We start from the raw sequence: 14643 nt of genomic DNA, 5'->3' as shown, positions 1-14643 counted from the left end.
GCCCAGAGGGGTCAGGAACCTGCTGCCACCTGGCCACCTGCCATTGTCATGGAAATCCTGAAGCCCTTCTGTGCTCCCTGAAATTAAAATGTGCCTCCGCTATAAGTTGTTATCAAAAATAGAAGGATTTTATCTATCTTTAGTGCAGAACACAGATTGCATGGAGACATTCAATTTGGAGTCAATTTAAATTTCAATTGTCTGTGAAATCTAAATCAATAGGCTATAGTTCAATGGTGCTTTAATAAAACAGGACATAACGGAGGAATCATTAGGGATTACATATGATAAGAGATGGAAAACAGAGTCTGTATAATGGTGGAGGAGCCATTAGAGAATTACCTCAAGCATTTGCAAGTAAACCAACAGCCTCCCTCTCCTCCTGAGACTAACGAGAAGACTTAATTGTGCTGCAGCAGCTAAAAATACATCTCTGTCAGCCCTGGGATTGGTGGGTGGGTTACAGAGGAGTACAAACACCAGAATGTTCCTTGGCTCCTTGGTGTGGGTCAGACACCTCCAGCCACTTCCCATTGTCCCCCTTGTCCCCCTGCCCACCTCGCTGAGCTGTCCCCAGGCTGTGTCAGAGTTGTGATTCCCCTCCCCATTCCCCCACGGGGTCATCACTGTCCCCATTAACAGGGAGTAACGAGGGTCTGGGTAGCTCTGGACAGCTGAGCAGGAGTTCCAGTGATGCGTTTCCCCCTGATTGATGTGGATGGTCCATCACAGAGCAGCTCCCAAGCAGCTTTATTGAACTTTTATTTGCATTTAATAATAATTCCCTTTTGCTTAGCTCATGGCGAATTATCCCGAGCAGTCTGAAGAGGAGACTGGATTTCATCAGCCCCATCTTCCCCTCCTGGATGAGGGAATCACCTGCACAGAAATGGCATTCCAGAGGTGTGCAAGGACTGAACCATCACACAACATCCATCCCTGCAATTCCCATCCCTCAGTCTCAGTCCCTGCAATCCCCATCCCTCAGTCTCCATCCCTGCAATCCCCATTCCTCAATCCCCATTTCTGGAATCCCCATCCCTCACAGACAATGTGGAGCAGTCTCACATCCCCAGGAAGGCTCCAAGCTCCAGGGGCAGAGCACCCTGCAGGGCAGGGAAGGGCCAGATTTCCCTGTTTTACCCCAACCTGATAAGGAAAACGCCTCAATCAAAGATGAATAATTTCAATAACAAACCACTCAAAGTTAAAGGGTGTTTAAAAAGTGTTTTTACTACTTTTGGTTAACCTGCAGTAACAGCTGGTGGAGTGTGGATAAATAAAACTATTCTGTGGAGGAGACAGGAAAAATTGGTTTGATTTTAGAGGACACTGCCTGGCTCCTGCAGAGCTGTGGCATCCCAGGAAATATTGCGTGGTGGCGGCTGCACGTCGTGTTTAATACTCAGGGATGCAGTCATGAGAGCAATACATCTGCTGGCTCCTGACAGCTGCAAAGCTGGGCTGGGTTTTACCAGCAGCTTTTCTCTTGGAAGGAAAATTCTGGGAGGGATGCAGATGGAAAAAAAACCCAAACCCTTTGGAATAGCCAGGATATGTGCTGGTTGGAAGGGATGAAGGGGTTTGGGTTTTGGGGGCACAGAGGGGGCTTGGGGGAGCTGCCACACTCTGCCCTTCCAGTCATCCCATCCTTCCCCCACCCTCTGGCACTGCCACCCACAACAGCCCCAGGAAATGCATCCCCTGGTAAAAACACTGTAAATGTAAATAATTTCCATCACCCCTCTTGTAAGAATAGCTCCTGGCCAGGCTTGGAGCCAGAGGAATTCTTTTCTCCACCTGAAAATCCAAGTGGCTTGGAGCCAGAGGAATTCTTTTCTCCACCTGAAAATCCAAGTGTCTCACTGCTCAGCACTTCCAGCCTGCTGGGAAGGACCCAGGAGCCCACTAAAGAGGAGGCTTTAAGCCTCAACATTAAGAATTCCAAGAGATCCGCTGGGCAGCATGGAAATGCAAGAAATACTACAATGCCAGTGCTAAAACCTAATGAGAAATGGAACAAGCTGAGACAGAAGCTTAACAAGAAATACTGGACAAGTCCCCTAAGAAAAACTACAGGCAGCAGCAGCAAGGAGCTGCCAGTTGGTTCTGCAGCTGTATTGATCCAGGCCAGAGAAATAGGGGGAGGCCTTTGGAAAGTAGATAAACAGGGAGATATACAGCAGGAGAGGGCCAGAACTGATGAAAACAGGAGAAAATGCAGCTTAAATCAAAGGGCAAATACACGGAAAGAGAAAAGGCAATAGGATTTGTGTTCATGGCTAAAGAGGAGAGTTGTGGGGCGGTGATCCACCCTGGGTAATTGAAAAGAAATGGAAAATGGAGCTCAGGATAAATATTTTCTTCAGGGAAAGTGGGCTGAAAGCTTGAAATAAGCCATTATTAATATCAGCCTGAATCTGGGGAGAATATGCAGGGAGGGGGCTGTGGGTGAGGGATGTGGAGTGAAAGTGAGGGATCAGGGTGTGGAATGGCTTCTGCCTTCCCAAGGTGCCCCACCTCTGAGCTGGGCTGGGGCCAGCTGGGAAGGTCTCCTCTGGCTGGGCAGGAGGATGAGGATCTCCTTCCTCACCTGCTCAACAGCAGTGGCCTTGTGCCCCTGCCCCAGCCTGTGTGCCCTGCAGCTTGGGGACAGGGTGGCATGAGACAGGGATGGTGTAGGGCTGGCATTTTGTGCAGCAGGGCCACAGCATCCTCTGCCCACCCTGGGGCACACAGCCCGGTCCCTGACCCCTCTAACCATGCAGGGGGACACTGCTGGCTCTGGTGACCAGACCCCAAGGTTGGGTTCCAGGGCTCAGGACCGAGTGGAGGATCCCTGTCCTTCATTCAGGGGCCAGGGGACACAGTGCCAGCAGCTGCCTCCTCCAGCTCCCAGACCCTGGTGACACAGAGCAGGGAGACCAAACACAAATTCTCCATCTCCTGCCTACTAAATCTCCCTGCCTGTGCCTGCTCAAGCTCCTGTGCAAGAGCTGTGTCTGTGCTCCCTCCAGCAGGCAGGAAATACGGGCTGGATGTGGGAATTTGCAGCCACCCAGCTCTCTTCATCAGCGCCAGGCAGGGCAGGGGGCTCCGTGCAGGGGGGTGAGGGGCATGGCCCAGGGCTGGGGGCTCAGCCTGGCACCTGGCACACCTCTCCCAGGAGAAGGGGATGCAGCCAGCCCTGCCTGCTGTCCCAAGGGTGGATCTCCCACCCCACCTGGCTGCATCCAGGGGATTCTGAGCCCCAGCTGGGCTAGATCTGGCTGCTGGAGGCCCTTGAGATCCCAGAGGGTTCAGCCCATACATCCCTATCCCAGAAGGGGTTTTGGGGGTGTCTCAGCAGCCACCCCCACCTGAGGTCTGTGTACCAGGAGGGATGCATCCCCCCAGGCCCCTCAGCTCTCCATCCCTGCGCACGGTTGCCATGGCAATGAGGGATGAAGGCTCCCTGGCGTTCCTCCACATGGCCACGGTCGCTGCTGAAATACTCAGAGTTAATTGCCAGGGAGCCACCCCCGTGCTCTGTGTCGTGACATCCCCAGCCCCTGGCTTGTCCTCTGCACTGTCCCCAGCACTGTGGGGTGTCCCCAAACCTGGCCCAGAGCAGAGCCAGCATCATCAGGTTGATCCCATCACCCCTAAACATCACCAGACCCCCACAGGCCCTTTGCCAGAGAGCCGAGGCATTTCCCACATCAAAAAAAAAAGTAATTAAATGGAAAGGTCGTTCTTATTTATTCTTTTGTTACACAACCCCCGAGCTACCAAATAGCGAAATTAAGTCTTGGAGTGTTTAATGAAGGATCAGGGGAAACAGCTCATAATTTCAAAAAGCTGTTCCCAGTGCAAAGGCACCACACGGAGCGGGGCTGCTCCGCTGGGCACTGCGGGAGCACCCGGGAAGATGCCCCGGGGCACCGGGCAGGGCTGGGCACCGGCAGCGCCTCGACCGCGGCCCGGTGCCTTCCCTGCTGTACTCACAGGGGAAGGATTTTTTTTAATAGGGCCCCATGGAGACATCAGAGCAATTTTCAAGGAGGTTTGAAGCCACCGGGAAGCTTATTAGATCCGTTCTGCAGAGTTAATTTGATGTTGGTAATCAGCGAGCAAGTTAAGCAGTTAAGGAGATGGTGGCTGCTGAAGGGTTGGGCTGTTTAGCCGCCTTGTAAGCAGTGGTTACTAATGAGAGGTTCATGAATATGGATGAGGGATGATTACAGCGTGGAAAGGGCAGTCGGCAAACCATAAACCTAATTTTAATCTTTTTATTATCAAAGTCACGTTATTAATAATAGACTTTACCTTGAGACCGAGCTGGGTCCGGCAATTCCTGCACCAGGGAGGGGACAAGGATGGGACCCACCACGATGGGATGAATCCCCATGGTTGGGGACCTCTTCCATCAGGATGGACCACCAGGGACCCTGACCCACTCTCCTGCCCGGGCTGGTGCTTGGGCAGGGGCACAGGGAGCCAGACACTGAGACCTCCTTGTCCTCCTCGCCCCAAGCACAGCAGCCCTGTCCCACCAGCCACAAATCACTGCCACCATGGCAGTGCCCCATCACAGCTGGGCACTGTCCCTCAGTCCTGGAAAAGGACAGTCCTAATTGCCTCCATGTCTAATTAATTGTAATTATTTTCTTATGGCACCACTGATACGGGCGCTCATGTAACGAGGCAGCAGCTCCTGTGTGAAATGCTGAAGCAAGGGATGTAGAACATGTTAAAAGATATTAATCTACAAATGAAAATGATTTTAATTGGATTCTGCTTTTGGGGTCGGGTCACTGCTCCGTTTTCAATCAGAGTTGTCCAGTCAGCAAAGCAGCAGCACAGCCCTTTCATAGGGAAACAGCGAGTGGCTCGCAGAGGTTAATAGGAATGTTGGAAAATAAATAGGTTATTGATTGATAATAACAATAAGCTGACTCCAGTCCTACCTTGGTGACCTTCCCTCACCCAACTTAGAGAAAACTCAGTTAGCATCTAATTATGGATCGCCTCACAATCCCACATATTAATGAGAGTATGGCTGCACGGGCCTGGAGCTGCTCCCGGTGGAGGGAAGAGCCCAAACATGGTTGATCCTAAAGAAATCGGGACCTGGGACCCTTTGGCACGACATGGAATCACAGAATGGTTTGGGTTGGAACGGACCTTAGAGCCCATCCAGTGCCACCCCTGCCATGGGCAGGGACCCCTTCCACCATCCCAGGTTGCTCCAAACTCATCCAGCCCAGCCTTGGACACTTCCAGGGATGGAGCAGCCACAGCCAGGGCTTCACCACCCCCAGAGGGAAGAATTTTTAAGAATTTTTCCCTGACCCTCAACATAAACCTGCTCTCTGTCAGCTGAAAACTTTATCCCTGTGCCCAACCAAGCCCCAGCCCCTGCCTTGTTCTGCAGGGTGGAAGAGGGAAGGACGGCGGCTCAGAGCTCTGTAAGTGATCCCTTGATTGCTCCAAGATGTGCCAGGATGTCCTGCCTTCAGCTCCAGCCCCACTCAGTACTCCACATGTGACTCTTGGCTCTGCTTGCTGCAAGATATGGAATAGACAGAGCTAGCTGGGGGAGCAGGGGGCTGCAGACGGTGGGCAGGATGGAGTTAAGGAGGATTTTCCTTGGATTTTCCTTGCCCAAGGTGAGCAGCCACGCTGAGTGCCCAGGGCACCTGCTCAGCAGCCCCACAGGGAGCTGCTGGCAGGGGTGATGCCCGTGAGTTTTCCCCACTTAAGGTGGATCAAACCATGAGGTGCTGGGGACAGCAAACACATGATGCTTCCCGGGATAAAGCTCCAGGACCTGAGAAAAACCAGGATAAGGGGTGACTGGGTGAGAACAGCTGCATCTGCCTGCCGGCTGAAAGGGAAGGAGGGGAGAGTGGAAGCTCTGTGGGGTTTTTTGTGCCTTATTTGCAGAACGGGGAACAGAGGCGCTAATCCCGTGCAGGGCAGTGACTCGGGCAGGGCTGTGGGCATGGAGCTGCTCCCTGGGCTGGCTCCCTGCCTGGCAGCCCCACGGCCAACGCTGGGGCATTTGGGAAGGTAATTGGGGCATTTGGGAAGGTAATTGGGCATTCACAATCCCTCCGGCAAAGCCCTTCCCGCAGGGCTCCTCTGTGGCAGACAGCCCCCAAAATGCCCCGGATCCTTTCCACAGAACCGCGGCGCAATTTTACTTAAATAAACATAATTTCTGCTGCTCGTTCCCTGTCACAAGGGCTGGGGGCACTGGCTGTGACACGACAAAATGCTGGGAAAATAAACACGGCAGCTCGGCTGCTGCTCCGCCGCTCCGCCGGGAGGGGATGGAGCCGGGACCCCTCCCCACAGCCGGGGCTGTCCAGCCTCCCCCTCCGCAGAAAGGCAGGCAGGAACCGTGTCCTGCTTCCTGCGTGCCAGGCTGGAATGGCAGAACCGTGCTTGGTTTGTGCTGGAAGGCGCTTAAAGCTCATTCCTTCCATTTCCCACCCGCGGGCAGCGACTCCTTCCACTATGGCAGGCTGGTCGCTCCAAGCGCCGTCCAGCCTGGCCTCGGGCACTTCCAGGGATGCAGCCGGGCACGGGCTTTCCTGGAGCACGAGCTCCACCTGCCGCCGCCCTCCGAGCCCGGCCCGGTACCGCCGAGAGCCCCCGCAGCGCTCCCCCCGCCGACCCCCGGGGCTGCCCCGGCTCGGAGGCTCCGGGGGCTCCGTGCCCGCCCTGCTCCCCGCGCTGGGTGATGCCACCGCGCCCCCAGAGCACCAGCCGGGCTGCCCGGGGGTGCCAGCCCTCCTGCGCCCCTTCTGCCCTCTGCCCACCCAGGGCCCCTCCGGTCCCGCCACACCCCCGGTGACACCGGTGTCGCGGTGATGCCGAGGTGGCCGCGGTGAGAACCGCCTGTCCTGCCCCCCCCACCATGCCCCCACGGGAGCTGGGGCACCCCCAGCTCAGCCTCACAGGGTTCCCCCAGCCCCCCTCACTGCACAAAGACAGAAGAGAAAGGAGACAGCGAGGTGGTTGCACACTTGCCATGTTCACAGTAGACTTTACAGGCTGTGGGGACATCCTCGGGGCTGTGGGGACATCCTCGGGGCTGTGGGGACATCCTCGGGGCTGTGGTGGCTTAGGGGACTCCTGGCCAGTGGCTGCACCCACAGAGCAGGGGCAGCCCTGACCAGCTTGGGGCACCCTGGGCAGGGCAGTGTCCCCAGGGCTGCACTTCTGCCCGTGTCACTGCTGGGTGCCCTGGCCACACGTCCACCACCACAGCTGAAAGGGGGTCTGCCCCTCCTGCCCCTCTCCAGGCAGCTCTGGGGAGACCAGCAGAGAGGGATGGACAGACAGAGAGATCAACTCCTGCCAGCCACGGGGTCTGGGGAGCAGGGACAGGGAGCCCTGAGGTGCAGGAGCAGAGCAAAGGAGTGACCTGGTTGTTTGGTGGAGTCTCTCTGCCCTCCTGCCCTGCTCTGAGGGGGGAGCAGCCACCCACGGGCACTAGTGGCCTGTCCCCACTGTGCAGGGTGACACTTGCCAGCTGCATCCTCTGCCATCGAGGTGACTGGTGGTCCCACGGCTCCCCTGGGTGACCAGCCTGGGGAGGTCCCCCTGGGTGCAGGGGGGCTGCTCTGGAGCAGAAAGGGGGGGTCTGTGGGGTGGGGAGGAGAGTCCCTCACAGAGGTGGGCTCTGACACCTGGTAATGCTCCTTTCCTGTGCAGGAGCCCTGAACCTGCCCACCCTGGGCCTGACCTGGCTCATCCTCCTGTCCCATTCCTGTCCCATTCCTGTCCCTCTGCTCCCCACTCTGCCCTGTCTCTCCCTTCCATCAAACCCAGGAGCATCAGCCCTAAAACCCATCCTGGTGGCAGCTTGTGCAGAGGAAAGGCCCTTGGGGGATTAGTGGGACAAGGTGGAAGTTGGACAGACATGGAGCTGGCTGGGGAGGGGACCCCCATCATCCTGAGAGAGACCCCCCTAAAGGAGCAGGCTGGGCTTGGCACTTAGCAGGGGTGCCCAGGGGAGGTGGCAGTGTCATGGGGCCACCCAAGAGACCCCTCTGGCTCTGCCTCCCAGTGCAGGCAGGAGAGCTGCTGTGGGGTGACAGTGACATCAGCCAGTGACAGCGGGTGCTCTGGGGAAGCCCTGGCCGTGGGAGCAGAGAGCACAGGGCCAAGCCAAGACAGAGCAGCCAGAGCTTGGTCCTGTTGGATCTGCCCCTCCTGACAGAGCTGCTGTGACACCCCCCAACAGCCACAGTCTGGGATGTCCCCGTGAGCCAGCAGCACAGGGCCACCACCACCCTCTGCTGGCACACAGGGCTTGGCTCTGTCCCCCTGAACGCTGTCAGTGCCCTGCCATGTGCCAAAGCCACCTAGGGCCTGGATCCTCCACCCTGGCAGGGTCCCTGCAGAGGCTGGGGACGTTCATCTGGCTGACAAAGGGACAGAAAGCAAAGGCCAGGCTGTGCCCCCATCACCTGATGGCAGAGCCCCTGTGACACCCACCCCTGTCCTTGGCTGGGGCCAGGGGACCCTGCAGTGGGACGGTGACACAGAGCTGAGTTAGTCAGGGCCACGCTGCCAGCAGCAGCTTCCACATGCACCAGGCACAAGAGAAACTGTGTAGAGACACAGGGGGTGAAGAGAGGAGCCCAGGAGCACCAACACTGGGAGCAGCACGAGAACATTCCCCATGACAGGTGACCTGGGGCCTCAGGAGAGCCCCGAGCTCAGGCTCATGGCAAGAGCTTTGCTCTGTGGCTGAATCTCTTTGCAAACTGGGTTTGCTGGGCCTCTACAGCCATTACCAGTCATTATTTATGGGTTTCTGCTGTCCTGTTGCCACTCAGCCTCTTTTCCTCATTGTGCCACGTGAAATTTGTTGGAAAATGGGCCAAGAGGGAAATATTCAAAGAGCCCCAGGCTGAGCATCTTCTTTCCCACGGTACCAAACGGGGGCCAGGGATGCTCAGCAGCACGGAAAATCGAGTGCTGCAGGTGAGTAAGTCCAGGAGGAGCCACTGTCACTTGTCATGGCAAACAGCACCCGAGAGGCAAAGTGCAAAGAGAGTTGTTAGTAGCAAGAGAGAAACAGGGAGGATTAGTGCAGTGGGAACAGAAGTACAGGTTAGTAACAGAAGCAGGGCACTGGTCTGCCTTAGAGGACACACACACTGGAAGAGAAATGAAGAGAAAAGCAGCAATGGTTAGTTTGTTTAATTCAGTTCAGGAATGTGTTAGTAACAGAGATCTACTGGCTTAAAAAGGAACTGAAAAGCTTCTGCTGATAAAACCATTTTAGACTCCTAGTCAGCAACAGGCTCCACAGGCAGAGCTGGGCAGGGCGTGTGGGGAGAAACCCTCTCCTTGTGTCCTTGAGGCAGGGGCTGCTGCTCCCCTCTCCTGCCCAGGGCAGAGGCTGCTGGTCCCTTTTCCTGCCCAGGGCAAAGGCTGCTGGTTCCTTCTCCTGCCCAGGGCAGAGACTGCTGGTTCCCTCTCCTGCCCAGGGACCAGCAGTCCCCTCTCCTGCCCTGGAGAGGAGCTGCCTGCACGGGCAGGAGCTGCCCAACACCACTCCTGCCCAGTGCTGGGCAGCCAGTCCTCTCTCCAGGGCTGCCCCCTCCTGTCCCTGCCTGTGCAGCCTGGCACTGACACCTGGCACTTCTAAACCCCTTTTCCAGCTTTTCTGTTCCCCTTTAAAGGCAGTGCTGCTGCCGTGGTTAGTGGGCAGGAGGCAGGGCTGCTGTGGGTTAGTAGGGCATGCGCTGGGCTGGTTAGTGGGTTAGTCTGTGTGCCAGGGGCCGTGGCAGCCCCAGGGAGGGCACAGGGGTCCCAGCAGGTTAGTAGGTTAATATTGGCAGCATGCAGAGCCAGGCCCAGCAGCAGCAGGGCTCTGGCTCACAAGAGCAGGAGGCGTTTTTGCACTTTGGCATTTGGGAAGGTGTTAGTGGAGGGTTTAGCTGGTGTAACAGAACCTGTCTGAAAGAGATGCTCAGCAGGCATCTGCCCCTCTGATCCCTGCCATGGAGGTACCAGAGACCCCTCAGAACATGTACTTCCCACCCCTGGTGCTGGGAAAGGTGAGAGACAGGATGCAAGGAGGACACAGCCCCAGCAGTGCCTAAAGGACTCTGAAGGAGCTGGAAGAAGCAGAGGAGGAGGGGGTGAAAGAATCACTGGCAGTGTCTGGGGCCAGGCTCCAGCAGAGACCACGGCAGCTGCACCAGGACTGACCAAGCTCCCACTGCACGTGCAGGGAGGAGCAGGTCCAGCAGGGAAAACCACCACGGAGCAGAGGAAAGGTGACCCACAGCTTATCCCATCCCCATCAGAAGCTGCCTCTCCATGGGGCTGAGCAGTGCTCCAAGGGCTGCAGGAGCACTGTGCTCCAAGAAACAGGGCTGGGATGGGGCACCCAAGAAAGCCTCTGCCCTGAGTCCCTCTGGGTCACCTCCTCCACAGCAAGAGCTCCTCTGGTCCCCAGGAGACACTTTTCCAGCTTGGACTTCAAGGCTGTAACACCTGCCATGAGCTGTGTCTGCCCCCAGCCCACTGCACCCCCGTCCTCCTGCCTGGGTGGGGACATGGGCCCGAGTGGCTGTGTGGTGAGGACAAGGTCCCACCTACTTACAGGGCCACTGCAGGGGCCATTGCAGGAGGATTCACTGCCCATGCTCCTCCCCAAGCTCCAGGATGCTCCACAAACCAGGTGTTTCAGAAAGCATCAGCCAGAGGGAAGGGCAGGATCAGTGGGGACAGAGCCCCTTTGAGCTCTGGCCATCGTGTCACCTTGAGGAGCTGGCACAGCTCTGCCCCACTCCCCTTTCCCTCTCCCTCCTCCTACTCTGTGCTCAGGGAAGGGGACAGGCCTGGGGGGAGCAGCGGGAGGCAAGGACACCCCAGCACCTTGCAGGAGAACAGTGTGCATGCACAGCCCCGTGTCCTCAGGTGTCACCACCGCAGGCTCCTGGGTTGTGTCCCCCGCAGTGGCCGGGCTGGTGGCTCCACGCCATGGCAGAGGGTACCAGGGTGCTCTGCTGAGGCCAGCCCGGCTCTGGCATCATGTGCTGGTTGTGATGGCAGCTCCTGAGCCCGGCTCCCCTCTGGGCATGGTCAGGGCAGGAGCTGGGCCGTGCCCCTGGGGTGTTGGCACTGAGGAGCAGAGATGCTGTGAGACCCTGGGCTGTGGCAGCCACCCCCTCCCCACTGCTGGGCACACGTGGGGGACACATCCTCTCATGCAGGTGGCCCTGGGGATGGTGTGAACCCCTGCACCCCACTGGGGCCTGAGGAGAACCCTCCAGGAGATGGGGCCCTGAGGAGGAAGGATGATCCCAACTTCCCAGCACCTCCCTGCTCACGAGGGGTGGATGAGCATGGGGCTGGCATTACCTGTATCCCCTCCCCAGAGTCCTACCTGTGGTCACCAGCTATGGGGGTGCTGTGCAATGTCCCCTGTTCCACGTGGCTCTGTGCCATGGAGGCAGCGAGGGGACTGTGTGAACAGACCTCAGGTCAGTCATTAGCAGCTGCAAAAGAAACAACCAACGCAGCAAGGGGGAGAAACAGGGCACCGTCCTCAGGCACAGCCCAGCCACGAGCCTGGCAGGAGGGTTGGGTACACACCTTCCTGTCCCTGTCCCCTTGCAGGGTGAAGGAGCTGAACCAGGCACAGGGGGGCATGGGAACCACCACACCAGAAATGGTGGCAATGCCCCAAACTGTCCCTACTTGTTGCTGGAACCCCTTAACTGGAGGCAGGGACTGATTGCCACAGCCACTGCCAATTCTGCTGCCAACTCTGCCCCCACCCCGCCATGGGGTAAAGCTGAGTCTGGGAGCCTGAGTTCCACAGGCACTGGTTAAACTGGGGCAGCTGGCAGTCACAGCCACGCTGGTGTGGGTGCTGCTCCATCTCCTCGGGGATTTGGGGACACGTGGCCGGTGCCAGCAGTCAGCCCATGTCTGTCTGTGCCCTGCCCTGCCCTGGGCACACAGGACAGCAGAAGGTCCCGGGGGAGCGGGGCCGTGGTGACTCTGCAGTTCAGCTGCGGAGCCGCTCCTGCTTCCCAGGGCTCATTGTCACCACAGCCGCAGACGCTGCGGGCAGGACAGTCCCTGCCCTGGGGACAGCACGTCCAGGCTGCGCTTGCAGCCCAGCTGCGGGAATGTGGAATGGCACTGAGCATCTGGCACACGGATCCCCTGCTGGATCCGAGCTGGAGCTGCCTGTGCTGGGGCAGGATGGCCTCTGTGGCCTGGGAATGAAGCACATCCCAGAGGACAGGGAGGGAAAACAATTTTGTGCAGACACGGCTGACTTAAGCACCCGTCTTGGACTTGAGCTTGAGCTGCCTCTGCCACACTCGTGGGTGGCACATACAGTGGCCCTGGGGGCTGGACACCCGAATTAAATGGGGCTAAACCCCCTCCTCGAGTGAGGAGAGAGGCATGAAGAGGAGCACAAGCTCGACTGTGGGCAGGAGCGGGGACATGAGGGCACAACAGGCGAGAGATCCCAGAGAGATGATCGGTGGGATGTGGCATCCATGCACCCTGAGCCCCCAGATCCCAGCAGGGTGGGCAGACACCCCAGCCCTGTGCCCTGCCAGCGCTGCCCGAGGCTTGCTGCCATCCAGCACAACCCAGGCTCCAGTGCTGCTGCAGGGGTGCCAGGCACTGCTGCCTTTGTCTGCAGCCCTGGGGCTGGGCAGCCCAGCAGAAAAGGGGTGTGAAAGGCTCCTTGCAAGCCCACAACGCCTGAAAATCTGATTATTTCTGGGCTCCTCCTGGCTCCCAGGGCAGGACCAACCCGCACACACAAAAGGCTGCGAGACAATGAGGGAGAGAAAATGGCTCCGCAAGAAGAGCATCTGCCAGGTTAACGCTGAGGAGGAGGAAGGGCTGGGCTGTGCCCTGGGGCTGCTGGCCCCAGCCTCGCCTCTAACCCCCGCCTGGGATCATCAGCTTTAGGAGAAAATGGGGGCTTCGAGACAAAGCAGTAAAACCGCATTTTGGCTACAAATCCTCCCAGGAGCATTGAAAATCAGGCAAGAATCCATTTACCTGGCAGGAGCCCTATTCTTGATGAGGATTCTGGAGGGGGAGGGCTGCAGGCAGTGTCCGAGGTGGGGGCCAGGCTGCCCAGGACCGGGATCACCGGGATGCGGCCGGGAACACGCTGCGGGATGCGCGGCTGCTCCTGCCCTAACAAAGGGAGGGGGCCCGGTCTGCCCCGGCCTGGCACCCCCGGGGAAGGAGGGGGTCTTGCCGGGAGGGGCCTCTAGTGGGGTTATTTATAACCAGGGAATAATATATTGAGAAGGGGGGTGTTTTTTGGGCATGGAGAGGAGGGAGCAGCCGCATCCGCCGGCTCCGCACCTCCCGGAGCGATGCCCGCAGGAACCCCCTAAACCCCGGGGAGATATCGCCCCCCGCTCCCGCCAGAGGTGGGGGAGGCCCCCGGGCTCCCAGCGCCCCCAGACCCCACCGGCGCCCCATCCCCTTCCGCAGGGAGCGGAGCCACGTCCGCGGTGCGTTACCTGCTCCCGGGGGGCCGGGCTGGGGCTGGGGGGCGCCGGTTCCGCTCGCTCCTGCCCGCCGCGCCGCTCCTTTGTGCTGGAGCTTTCCCAGAGCATCCCTGAGGAAGAGGCGGCCGAGCAAACTCCTCCTCCAGCAGCCCCCGGCCCCCCCGGCCCTACCTACGGCACAGGAGGATGCTGCAACTCGCATTAAATTTTAATGCTGGAAATGCGGCCGAGTCACCTTTTCCCCGCACCGCTCCTGCTGCGGGAGACCCTGGGGACCCCTTTGCCACGACAGCCGCTGCAAAGGCCACTGTCACCCCCTGCCAGGCATCGCTCGCCGTGAATTCACGGGCCCCCCACAGCCATGTGTGTGACCCTCGGGACGCGGGACAAGGGGGGCAGGGGCTGTCGGGCACAGCCCTGGGGACATGGTGGCACGATGCGGTGGGGACGGATGGCAGGCAGACCAGCCCGGCTTGGGGACACAGCCCTGTCCAAGGACAGCTCCCCTCCCGTGCGGGGGTTGTGACAGCCCCTCCGCAGCGCTGAGCAGCTGCTGGGCTCCCGCATTGTTCTCCGAGTCCCCGCCGGCTCCCCGGGGACCCCTGGTCTCGCCGCCAGCTGCCCACCGTGCCTGGCCATGTGCTGGCCCCGCTCCCGGACCCCGCGTCCCCCCAGGGCTCTGGAGCTGCGCAGGGACAGGGGGTACCCAGGACAGGGCGTGACAGGAAGCTCCGCTCCTCGGGTCTCCCTGGTTGACGGCCCCGGATGGGTTTGCCCTGGGGCGCAGGAGGGTTTCATTCAGCCCATCCCACAACTTTTTGTTTCTGCTTCTATTTAGCCTTTTTAATTGTGATTTCCTGCGGAGAGAATCCCTTGCTGGGCAGCATTCCCTCCGCTGGTGGCCTTGCTGCTGCAAATGTCATGGATGGGACATTTTCACCACATCAAACATTTCCTCCACAGCTTTTTTGAAATGAGGAATTTTTCCTTCCCGGCTGCATTTCCAGCTTTGGCTGCACACTGGGTGTGTGGGAGTGAGGGATGGCTGCCGGGATGGGGGAAGGGGTGTGTACAGGTGTGTGAGAGTGCTGGGATGGCTACAGGGTGTGCATGGACACGGCAATAG

This window comes from Onychostruthus taczanowskii, unplaced genomic scaffold (assembly GCF_017590055.1).
Source record: "Onychostruthus taczanowskii isolate IOZ18803 unplaced genomic scaffold, ASM1759005v1 scaffold32, whole genome shotgun sequence".
Classification (NCBI taxonomy): Eukaryota; Metazoa; Chordata; class Aves; order Passeriformes; family Passeridae; genus Onychostruthus; species Onychostruthus taczanowskii.
This window is presented reverse-complemented; position numbering follows the sequence as displayed.